The 12,102-nt window shown below is 40.9% G+C and overlaps 2 protein-coding genes across 2 annotated transcripts in view; one reads left to right on the top strand and one right to left on the bottom strand.

The window, feature by feature from the left end:
- Nucleotides 1–10,200, bottom strand: part of NCOA6 (nuclear receptor coactivator 6) — a 57,182-nt gene extending 46,982 nt beyond the window's left edge. Inside the window, exon 1 of the mRNA XM_063145170.1 lies at nt 10,003–10,200. The gene's annotated coding sequence lies outside the window, so the exon portion shown is untranslated. The remainder of the gene's footprint in view (nt 1–10,002) is intronic.
- DYNLRB1 (dynein light chain roadblock-type 1) overlaps nt 1–12,102 on the top strand; it is a 545,722-nt gene that overhangs the window by 310,062 nt on the left and 223,558 nt on the right. The gene's annotated exons all lie outside the window — the stretch shown is intronic.

The raw sequence follows: 12,102 nt of genomic DNA on the forward strand, positions 1-12,102 counted from the left end.
GCAAAGGTTCCAACATCTGCAGCAACAGGGCATTCACAAAGGTGAGAGCCTCTCTCTTGACTGGCACCTTACTGTTGGTCATGAGAGTTTTTCTCTAAGGATGACCCTTCGTCGCCCATGATGTGGAACTTTGAGAAAAAGGCCTCTGGCCCATTCTGTTTTGCCCTGTGGGCTGCTTTGAATGACCTCTCCTTTCCTACATTTTGATTTGTGGACGCCTCGCCTCTGCTGAGCTCCAGATACCTGACTGCCCACCAATCTACAACAAGGCGCCCTGCTTGTTGCATTTCTTAGCTAAAAACTAGAGATCCCCTTGATGCCAAGGGCATTTCTTAGCTAAAAACTAGAGATCCCCTTGATGCCAAGGGTTGAAACTGCTCAAGGTGCAAGACCCCAAAGAGGAGGTTTGACAACCTGAGTTTGAAGGATATGGCTCCAGAAGTTTTTTAAAACAATAATGTTAAAACCTTTAACTTTTTAAAAAAAATTCTAAAAATCAATGGATAAACTGATCTATTCAAACTTGGCATGGCTGAATCCCTCCTTAAGAGCTATCATGATGCCAACTTCCAGCTCTTTACCTTTAAAAATGACATTTTAAAATAATAATTCTTAAACCTCAAACTTTTTTTAAAAAAAACCTTAAAAATCAATGGATGAACAGATCTGATTCAAGCTTGGCTTGGCTAAAGTCCTCCTTAAGAACAATCATGGTGCCAAATTTCATCTCTTTATCTTTAAAAACATCAAATTTTTAAAATAGTAATTTAAAACCTCAAATTTTAAAAAATTCCAAATATCAACGGATGAATGGATCTGTTTCAAATTTGATATGGCTAAAGCCCTACCTAAGGTCTATCATCGTGCCAAGTTTCATCTCTTTATCTTTAAAAATGACGGAGATATAAGCATTTTAGTTAATTCCCAGTAAAGTACAGCTGCCCTTTGGCTGGGGAGGATGTGTAAAATCCAGATTTTTCTTCAAATTTCATAATTCCCCCCCTTCCTGGATTTGGTACCAAAAATCTTGACAATTCCAGGTTTTTCCTGTCATATGGTCACCCTATAATTGAACAGTTGGAGCTGGTTCATCTCAATGACTTCACAAGTTCATTTTGTTTTAGTAATAAAATGACCAAATCATATCCTATTTTTGATGAAAATTAATTTGAAAACAATTCAGAATTTGTTAGTGTGTACTTACCTTCTAATAAAACCTACATCTCTAATGCACTCCTACTAAAAACAATTAAATAGAATCTTCCTCACTAGTGATTTAAATAATTAAAATTGAGTTCCTCAGAGAAGAGATTTAAATCATAATTTAAATCAATTTGATTTAAATCGAATCAACCTTGCTACCCAGAATTGAGGCTATGTTTGGGCACGGAACTGGGTATGCAGAAAGGTCTGTCATGTATTTGAGAATCATGGACACTCTAGCAACACAGGAAGGGGGATGGGTTTTTTTCCATTTTTTTTCCTGAAGCCTTTTTTGTTTTTTTTCTGAAAAATTGGCAGGGAAATGGATTATGAAATGTTTTATTTTAGCATGATGAATAAAATGTTTAAGGCAAGGTATTCATATATTTACTTCTCCAAATGATTTTAAAAAACTATCTACAGCATCAGACTATTACAATTTCTGTGCACTGAGGGTGCTTTATGTCTGCCTGACACTGTGGAGGACTAGCTGAAACATAATTTTCTTTGTTACTAATGTTGATGGTTTCTTCTCTGAGTTTTTTTTTATTATTGTTGGTTTTTGCCTGCTTCTCAAAAACTATAAAAACCAAACAGGTTCTTTACAGTTCAGGAGCTTGTAGCTCCATTTGTTACAAAAAATAGTAAAAAATTTAAAAAGTAAATTAAATTCATAATAATTGTTTGAATACACTGTACTTCTGATACCAAATGTGATAACTGTATGCCAACCCAACTTGTACATAAAGACATGTTATGTTCCTAAAGTAACAAAGTGACTTTCAATCTGTAGAAAGTGACTGCATTTAACTTTTGTAAACCGCCCAGAGAGCTTCGGCTATGGGGCAATATATAAATGAAATAAATAACTAAATAAATATTTTCCACCCATAAAAATCCATTTTTCCTGAAACTCCCCGGAAAAAAACAGTTTTTTTCCATGGCTTCAAAATTTCCAGAAATTCTACATCTCTAGTGGAGCCTCCATCCTCAATAAACACTGATTGGTAGGGACTCCAGACTAAATGTGCAGAGATTTGAGAGGATACATTTGGTTTAAAGAAGATATTGCAGGCAGGGATCCATCAGGAAATAGTAGCCAAAAATCAATGTAATGCATACATTATCTCTCTCTGCTTGTTACCCCAGCTTTCTCCAACCTAGTGCTCTCTGAGCTCTTCTAACCATTGACCATGCTAGCTAGGGCTGATGGGAGTTGAAGTCCAAACTATCTGGAGAACAGCAAGTTAGTGAAGGCTACATTACACATTTGCCTTCTAAAGGCCCTGTCTCTCACAGTATTGTTAAAACATACTATTTTACATCCAATCCCTTTACAAAAGATGTATTTTACTACACAGGGTAAGGTACATAAACTTATTTCAAATTCTTACTATGCCACATGCATGGTTAGTTGTTTCCTGATTGGTCTATGAGAAACAGTCAGCTAATAATTAAGATTTGCTCTACTTAAGGGAGACATGTATTATAATTGTACCTAGATCTCCCTTTGTTCTAGGGACAGGCTCCTCCCTTCAACTAAGGTTTTAGAAACCTTTGTCAGTGGAATTGGTTCATTTAATCTTTTTCTGTTCTCCAAAAATGTGTCTGTATACTCAGGATTGCAGGGGAAAACAGGGGAAAAGTGTCTGCAGATATCCCGAGGAAATGGAGGGATCGTCCCCTCTGCTCCTGGGATCCCCAGTGCGTCATGTGGATGCACAGGGACGATCCATGGAAAAAAGACTGGTGTAGACATGCCCAAAGACATATTCAGTTATAGAATGATATCAAAGGGGAATGACTGAATCAGGAAAGCTCCAGACTGCTCCAGACAAGTTTTTCTACATAGAAATATCGGTGCACATAGATTTCTGCAAGTCATGGGCAACTCAGAGCTAGTATATTTATTCCATACAAGTTCTCCTTCAGATTCAAGAGAGAAAACAGATCTAAAAGACTGATTTTGCTCATTTTTGTTTTAAACTGAAGCTTGAGCAGTGTAGATGTGCAGAAATTTTTGAAAGTTCAAAGCTGGGTCTTTCATAGGCCAACAGTATGATGACAAGAACACCCTCTGCCAGTAGTAAAATGGTGTTTCTTGCTATTGCCCCATTAACACTTCTATGCCAGAAACAAAGATGGCAGCTCCCACTGGTCGGTTTTTCTCTCCTTTCCCACATCCAATAAAAACGAAAATCCCATCACCCTACCATCCCCCCTTGAAAAAGAACAGCCACTCTGCCAGACACAAAGATGGTGCCCACTGCTGCGTCTATCTATTCTTCCCTCAAGCACTATAGCACCATGTACATTGATGGTGCTATATAAATAAATAATAATAATAATAATAATAATATAGATCCTGTCCATGCGCAGAAAAGCCTTCCCTGACTGGAGAGAAAAATGATTGACATAAAAATAAAATGTGGAAGAAGCAGAAGGTGAGGGAATTTTAATGAATTAGGCGGTGGGGCTGTCGCTTTACTCAGATGAAGGCAAATGTGGTCTTCTGGAAGTGAGAGAAGCCCTGAAGTTGCCATGGAAACTATCCAGGCCCTCCTCTCCCTCTTCCCACCCAACCCACCCACCAAGGCAAGGCAAGGGGGAAAATATGGTTCACTAATAAATAGAACATAAAACCTCACCTTTAAAAAATGGCAATAACGTCCACTGGAAAGTATAGAAACCCCCCCTCCGATCTTATTCTCCTACCTTTAAATGACACCCACCCCAAGAAGCATCTTCCTCTTTCTCCCTTTCTCACAGGGCACCCTGGCACCCAATCCAACCATGTTTTTCTGCCCTCCCTCAAGAAAAGAGGAGTCCTCTTTGCCCCTTTCCTTTTAGGGTTGGGATCTTGGGTCCCCAGCAGCACCTAATCGCTGCTTCTCCAATTCCTTTCTCCAAGTGTCTCTATTTGCAATGGTGCTTTCTTTCCAGCCAGCGTAAAACAATTCTAAAATAATTATAGATGATGCTGATGATGAGGATAGCTTGCTGAAAGGCAAGTGCACAGGCTGAGAACCAGCAGCCCCCATGAACTACACCTGTGGTGCATGCAGCAGCGCAGGTGTATGCAGCAAAACAAAACAGGCCGTGCTAAGCCGAGATGCGTCCAGAGTGCATCACCCACATCATCTGCTACTACAGCAACTTTAAAAGTCCCAATAGGTGGGAATTTCTTATTGCCCACCGCTAACCAGAATTGCAATTTGCAATATGGTTCACCCTCAGACTACTAGCACCCATGGCGACATGGGCTTTACACTAGTTTATTTGGAACTTTCAACAGACTATGGAAGTACCATAAAGAGATGTATCTAATCACTGAGTTTTATTTTTAAAGTTACTTTCCTCCTATATAGGTTTTTTATTTGCTCTATTTGTATGGTTGATGGTTCATTATTTGTTATCATTTTGTATCATCTTTTCAGTGCCAGGTTAAAACTGTTCTCTACTTCCAGGCATTTAACAGCCAGCCATCTAAAGATGTCTAGTATTCTATTGAAACTGTTTTTAGTTGTCTAAATTGTTTTAAATTTTGTATATTTATATTTTATGCTGTATTTTATTATCTTATGAACAGCTGTAAACTGCCCAGAGAACTTCAGCTATTGGGCGGTACAGAAATGAAAATAATAATATAATAATAATAATTAATACTATTGTAAGCAGTCTTGAGTGGGCATGTAGCCTAGAAAGGCAGAATCGACATTTCAATAAAAAGGTTTGAAACAGCAAGATTATATGTATATCTGCCAGGTCAGACCAAAATAAGTATCACAGCAGTTTTACTCATTTGCAGTTCAGTTCTTTGCACCATATTTTTGATGACATAAGATTCTGGCATTCTGCACTTTAAAAAGTCTCTCGGATGTGGCAGTTGGAATACGTAATGTCAACTGGAACATTTAGAATACTCACATTTTTAAATTTAGCATATTTGCATATCTCCCTTCAGCCAAACAACTCTTAAAACTTTTCACAATAAAATATGGACAGTAAATACAGCAGAGCTAATCCACTGTAACATAATCAGCAGTAAGGTTGCAGTTAAATTATTTCACCGAAATTTAAATGATAGATTTTGTAACAAAACTCTAAAGTTTGACAGATTGGTTGGGGGGAGATGAGCAGTGTAGCACTTCAGACAATAGGTAAATGGAAAACATAGGGTGAAAAAAAAGCAGAAACACAAAAAATATTCTGCTGTCCAATCAACAAATGTAACACACACACACACACACACACACACACCATGATTAAGGATTTTTTTTCCAATTAGATCATGAGAACCAGAAACTTGTTCTTAAGAAAATAAGAGTTGCTGAAGTATGAAGGATTGCATTCAATTGTGTTATTCCACGCACAACTCTTCAATCCAGCAGAGGCTTGTCATGGAGGGATGAGAAAGTTGAATTTCCCCCTTTCCTCTGTAACCTGCCACACACACCAATTCTCTTTGGAGCCCCCTGTACCCCCAATTTGCTCCAGAGGTTTGAGAGCCTGTCAGAACATGGGAGATGATATGAGGAGGGGAGGTATGAAAGTTGCTACCCTTGCCATTTTATTCACAGAAACCGTAAATGCAGCCAATAGCCTTCTATTAGTGGAGGGACAGCTCCACATCTTATGCAGAAGACCAGAGTCAGAGACTTTCCAGTGTAATAGGATAAATCTTGTTTTCCTGTCTAAGCTTACAACCCAGACAGATAACTGCATGGGTACACCCTGATAGTATTTGTAGTCATGAAGGATTCTCCACGTTCCTCCCCACTACCAATTCTTTATTAATGAATAAGAACTTTCAGCTCAGATCTCCACAAGCTTATAGATTCAGCATGTTTTAATATCATATTAAAACTATAACATTAAGGTCAACATTACATTCATACCATATTTTATACAAGGTTGCTTAAGAGAAATTTAACTTTATTATTTGTTTGGCTATTGTTGATATTATTTTAACTTTATATGCTTCTTTAAAATTGTACATAAACAGCAATCTAATTTTAACAAATACTGCTGTAATACTAAAGTGTATTCTACTTTCAGTCATTCACTTGTCTAAGGAACTAATACCTACTTCCCTGAATCATCTTTATCAAGATCTGTCTGTTCCCACAGAGCTAATTATTTAAGTTCTTCATTTTCCTGTTCATGCCCTTAGTTTTTACCTCTTAACCCACACAATAAACTCTAGAAATTTTTGTATATAGAATTCTATTGCAAAACTTCCATAATTTAGTTTTGCCTAAGCAGCTCAGGTCATTTGATGGTATTGCAATCTTGCTGAACCTAAGCAGGCCTGGGCTTAGATCACTTCTCATTGCCTTGATTTCTATCATGGAAGAAAGGCAGGATATAAATAGAATAAAGAGAAATCAAAGTAGCATAAGAACCCCAACTACACACACTTTCTATTCTTTATCCAAATCTGTACACAAGATAGGTAAGTTAAAACAGGATTCCATAACTGGTTATGAGCTTTATGTTTTGAGTTGCTACAGCTGTGTGGCATTAACTTCTCCATCTCATTTACCACACTTTTTTAAAGTAAAAAGTTAAACTAAATCATTTCTTCATGACAGAATGATTCCATTTTTAAGGGATGGTGGCATCTTCTGCTTATACTAGTTATCAGTCAGCTAACAATTTGGCTAATGATTTAGTCTAGAACACAACCTGGGAATGGAACAATTCCTTTCCAACAGACAGCATTCTAGACATCCCAGTTAAGCTGCTATACAAACAGAAAGTACCTGTGAATGGACAGCTGGTTAAGTTGTTTTGTATCTACAAGAAGCGATCTATGTAGCATGACTTCATCAAAATCCAAGATCTTCACATATTAATACTTATTATACATGGTCATCAGCCCATTTTCTCACAACTGCAGTTACGTTATAAGCCTCTACATAAGCTAGAGAGAATGATAAAGACTTCCTACCTTCCAGATACTACATTTTCCTTTATAAAAAGAGTGGTGATAACACATGCTGACACTAAACCAGTCTTTCTGCTAAAGTTATTTTTAGGGGTTTTATTTGCCCCTCTAAGGTTATCTCTTTAAAGGAAGCAAAGACATGCAATACACTAGGGATGTGCAATACACTTCTATGATGTATGCCATTTTCATACAAAATTGCCCTGAAAGACCCACAGGTTGCTGGAAAAGGAAACAAAACACCCACTCCCAAAATTTGAGGGCTCCCCTTTCACATACACCTTTGCATCTATGCTTCTGAAACTTTGCTATTTTCTTACTTAGGGACATCTCTATGCTGTCTGTCATTTTCAAAAGAATGGTCCACAAGGTCATAGGAGAATGTGTCCTTTGTTTTTCTGATACCATGAAAAGTGAAAGCTGCTCTAGCACAGAAATCCCTCTACCTATTTATCTGAAACTTGGCAGGGTTGATCCCCTCAGAAGGAACAACTAGTCTTGCAATTTTCATCCAATTAGGCCAAGAAATAAAAAAAGTTATCAGGAATTCCCTTTAAAAATAAAATTCAAAATATAAAGGTGTGCAGCTATCAAAACTGCTGCACCTATTTTTCTAACATTTGGCAGGTGAAATCCCTTCCTAAGAAGCTACTATGCCTGCAAATTTCATTCACTTTCAAAGAACAGAAAAAACATTACAGCCGTTAAAAAAAATATCCACTAGGCACAAAGCCTTGGATTTCCAAATCCTGACTCAGGTCCAGTACCCAAGTCAAAATGGATGGCCTCTGAATTGATGCAAGCAGAACTGGACCATTTTCCAAAGCACCAAATCTGGGTCCGAATGGTTGCTGCACGCCTCTATTGGATACAAACAAAATTCAAAGCTAGAATTCCCTTTACTGTATTAAATTTGTCAATCTTGTGAATTAAATTTGAGAAAAATTAAGACAGCAAGAAGGCAGAACAGGCAGAATAATTGAACAAGCATCAAACCCACATCCCCCCCCCCGCCTGCCAGAATCCTAGCCCTAATTGTCCACTGCCAGGATGTTTACAGAAGTTGAAAAGTACATGGAATTAAATCTGGAGTATTAAGACTACTGTCATTTCAATGACATTTCCAGAGAGTACACTAATGAATTTGCTTGCATTTTTAAAAGACAATATGAACCACCCTCTGAACTACGGCCATGTGTACAATATGCATTGTGTTTTGTTTTTAAACAGACATAATAAACAAATAATTAAAACACCATTTGGGTAATTTTATGAAAAAGCAAGCAATGAACTTTATTAACAAAACTGCTTAAGTTCTTAGGGTTCCAGGTCCCTTAACTTAGATCACAGGGTCACCCTGGGATAACGTACTTTCTTGAGGCTATCCTAGGATAATGTTTCATGCAAAGAAACTCTAAGACAAAAATCACAAGCCTTATCAATTCTCATATTTGCCAGCATTAACTGCCCTCTAGTTGGCTTCTTAGGATAAGGACCTCATATTTGGAGCATCAAGTATGAGCCACAACCAAGCAGAACATTGAACATGATCATTGAAAAATTTGTATCAACACAGCTACTACACTCATTGTAGTTTATGTGACACTAACAGGACCACCTGAGCTAAATAATTTGTCTATATGACAAGCCAAAACCATTGTGGTCCTAAAGATATTTCTTACCACCCATGAGCAAAACAATAAGCACCCCCAGACGTATGAATATTACATTATGTCAGTGGTTCCTAGTTTTATGACTTGGACTTTTAGTCTTTGTATAGTTAATAATTCTCATATAGACATGTGTTAATTATTTAGTAGGAAAAGCCAGACAGTACAGTTAAATTATTCAGCCAGTGTACCTCGAGGCTTTAAAGAAGCATAAGGCCCAACTCCACAAACCATTTGAGGCATCTTGAAAAAAGACCAGTCTCATCTCAATGTGGGTAGCAGTTTATTTGACACACGATTCAAAAACAAAAGAAGAGCTAGAGAGGTGGCTAGTCAAGCCTCTCTGCATTGGAAGCATTTTGGACTCCAGTGCAAACCTCAGCTTTTACCCCACGTGTCCACTCTGAAGCTCCTACCATGTCCCCTAGACCTCAAGGGAAATGAAATGAGGCAACCGTACTCTCGCACAGCGGAGCCAAAGCAACATTTTATACAAAACAAGATTGCCTAAGCTACCGGACGTTTTGAGGGAGAAAAAGGGACAGCCATTGTGTTTTGTCCTGTAGCCCCTCGGTTCTCCTAGACCATTCTCTCATAGCAAAGAGCATCTGGTATAAAAGGCAGGGGAGTAGGCCAAGATGCGAGGAGCAACACACACCCCACTCACCCCCCGCGAAGTCTGGCCTATAGCTCCCCGCTCCTTTCATAGGGAACGGACTCCCCCTCTTCCCAAAGACCTGGCACCCTCCAGCACTCACCCTCGGTATTGTCAGGCCTCCGCGGGCCCCAAGACAACCTCCGTGGTCCCGCCCCTGACTTACGCCCCTTGGAGGTCTCCCCAGCAGGGATTTCCAGAGTTCAGCCTCGCCCTTACTCCGAGCAGCCACGGCAGGCCCATTCGCCCGACCACCCTCCCCGCTCTTCTCTTCCCCGTGTCACGGGAGACCCTGACCAGGCCCACAGCCGCCGCCCGTCCCTTTCAACGGCTGTCAGACCAGCCCCTCCCACAGCTGGGCCCTGTTCTCCTCATGCCCGATGGGGGGCTACGGGGCAAGCGCCTCGCGCTGCCCCTGCCCTCCAACAGCCACCCCCCCCCCCCCACAAACACACACACCCGGTAACCCACCCGCTCGGCCCCGCCTCACACGCACCACACAGCGCCCAGTCCCGCGCGCTCACCTGGTGGCGCTGCTGCTCCCGCTCAATGCGCCTGCTCCCGGCCGCCCAGAAAGCGCCGGCTTCGGGCAGCCCCCCCTCCCCACCGGACGACCAAGCGGGAAAGGAGAGGCGGAGGGGGGTCGAGGATGGGGCGGGGAGGAGGTCAGGGCAAATCCGAACCTCCAGGACACCGACCCTCAAACCCGGCCGTGGCTCCTCCTCCTCGGGGAGGCCACGTGACAGCCCGGCTGCGCGCGTCGCCTTTGACCAGGCGCGCGCCTCGGGTTTGGAAGCAGGCTCTCGCTCGCGCGCGCCCCTGCTCACCGCCCCCTCCCTCCCCGGTCTCATCTTTCGCCGGCCCTTCCTTCACCGAGGGAGACTCGAGCTACTCGAGAGAAAAGACGTCGGACGTCTCCTGTCCTGTCTCTCCACACATACCCGCCGTCTTTTTCTCTTGAGTAGCTCGATTAAAATTCTGTATATCTCTGCGAGGGAGGGAGGGAGGGTGCTCTTTCTCCTTCACACAGAGAGTTCTCTTCTCACGCACGACACACAAAGGCCAACTTCCCTTCTGTTGCCACAGAAAACACACAAACCGAACACACCTTCAGACCACCCCAAGACGCTGAGGAGAGAGTTTTATTATCCACCCACGCTCGCCTCAGTTATGCTAGAGACCCTCTGTCTCCTCAAACGGTTCAAGACTCGGGAGTCACACCTCCGAGATGCTTCTCATGATCCCCTTCCGTTGGTTCTTCCAATTCACCTCATAAAAGTCTCCATAGGAACTTTTATCTGTTTCAATACGCAACCACAGAGTAAGACTTTTTCCTTCGCGGTCCAATACCTTTGTTGTTGTTTATATAGCGCCATCAATGGGCACGGCACTTTGCAGAGTAACAAAAATTGCAAGACAGCATTGCAAACTCCGCGGGGCAGAGCTCGGCACTGGCCAGGCAACAGAAAGGAGAGGAAGTGAGTGTAAGCGCGGAAAGTATCCATTCAGTACTTCGAAACAGTAACACTTTCTCCCTCTGGTCCTTCTATACAATTCCTGTCAGAGACAGGGAACTGGGGCGACCTTTTCCACCCTCATAAAACAACATTTAAAAAAACCGAGTTTCTATACAATATTTCTCTCGTCCGTCCTCTGCTTCCTTTCCATTCGGAGATCTTGGAAACAATGCTGGGTTAGATGGACGTGGGCTGGTCCAACCATGGTGATTCTAATATTCTGGGTACCACTTCATTTTTCTTGCCATAATATGTTTGCTAATCTTTAAGATGCTATATGACTGTCTGGTTTCCATATCTGCAGTATAAAGTTCTGTCCAATTCAAAATTGACACTCAAATTTTCTTCAACTTAGCCAGGATGTTCTATGAGTAACTAGGCAAAGTCATTACCTCTCAATCTAACCTACTTAATGTAGTGTTATGGAGTTAATAGGATAACCCCATGTATGCTGGCCTGAATTTTTGGGGAGATATATATTGTGGGTAACATATAGCACCTTTCTTGGTGCCCTCTGGATGTGTTGTGCTACAACACCCAGCATCTGGGGGCTCCAGGTTGGGGAAGGCTGACACGTACAAATATTATATTAGCATCAGATATTTTCCATACTCAGCAAATGTCTGTTCAAGTGGAGAAGTGACTGCATTTCATCTTGAGTGAAAGCAAAAGTCAAATCCTCCTTGCACAGTTGTATTGCTTAAACTAGAATAACATAAAATAACTATAAAAAATACTTATCCCCCCTTCTCATGCAAAGTCCACAGTACATGTTATCAACATTAAACATTGAAAAGTAGATAGTTGAAGCTTAGGGAATGAATCAGGGTCTAGTGAAGATGATTTGTATTAGCGAAGATGATTTGTGTTGTGTTTGCATGGAATAAGATAAATATCATGGTCTTTAATATAGAGCAGAGCTTTCCAAACTTTTCATGTTGATGACACACTTTTTCAACGTGCATATTTCGTGACACAGTAATTCAGTTTTACTAGCAAACCGGAGGTTAAACTAACCCCTTATAAGAGATACGGACACATACATTTTAATTTTTGTGAACCGCCCAGAGAGCTTCGGCTATTGGGCGGTATAAAAATGTAATAAAT

Source organism: Elgaria multicarinata, chromosome 1 (assembly GCF_023053635.1).
Source record: "Elgaria multicarinata webbii isolate HBS135686 ecotype San Diego chromosome 1, rElgMul1.1.pri, whole genome shotgun sequence".
NCBI classification, from domain to species: domain Eukaryota; kingdom Metazoa; phylum Chordata; class Lepidosauria; order Squamata; family Anguidae; genus Elgaria; species Elgaria multicarinata.